Source organism: Penaeus monodon, chromosome 23, assembly GCF_015228065.2.
Source record: "Penaeus monodon isolate SGIC_2016 chromosome 23, NSTDA_Pmon_1, whole genome shotgun sequence".
Lineage (NCBI taxonomy): Eukaryota > Metazoa > Arthropoda > Malacostraca > Decapoda > Penaeidae > Penaeus > Penaeus monodon.
Window position 1 is genome coordinate 18,504,535 of NC_051408.1, and position 393 is coordinate 18,504,927.

A 393-nucleotide genomic window follows, 5' to 3' on the forward strand; every position below is an offset into this window, starting at 1 on the left:
TAGTAACTGCTACTGATATAACGTGAAGCATTCAAAGATGAAGAGATAAATAAGTATATGATACTGATGTCATAATGGTCGTTATTACCATAATAAAAGCACCGCATTTGTTAGATATTATTTAGCGGTGGTTGACAAAGGGAAAACATCTATCATTCTACCTATTCAGGATTCTGTTCCTTTGTTCACATGAGCGAGGTAGACCAATAAGGGACAGCGAGATTCATGCTTCATCAGTGAAAATTTGTGTCAGAAGTGGGATTCGAACCCACGCCCTCAGAGAGGACCAGAAAGCCCATGGCCCTTCTATCGGAAGGGAAGTTTACCTTGAGTCTGGCGCCTTAGACCACTCGGCCATCCTGACGGTGTTAAGGTAATGAGAAATATGAAAAA

At 41.2% G+C, this 393-nt stretch overlaps 1 non-coding gene across 1 annotated transcript; it reads right to left on the reverse strand.

Moving 5' to 3' along the window:
* Nucleotides 1-247: 247 nt before the first annotated feature.
* Nucleotides 248-364, reverse strand: Trnal-caa. The gene is made up of 2 exons: nucleotides 327-364; nucleotides 248-292 (listed from the first exon to the last, which is right to left on the reverse strand). It is a non-coding gene; the product is annotated as a tRNA-Leu (tRNA).
* Between the last annotated feature and the right edge of the window lie 29 nt (nucleotides 365-393).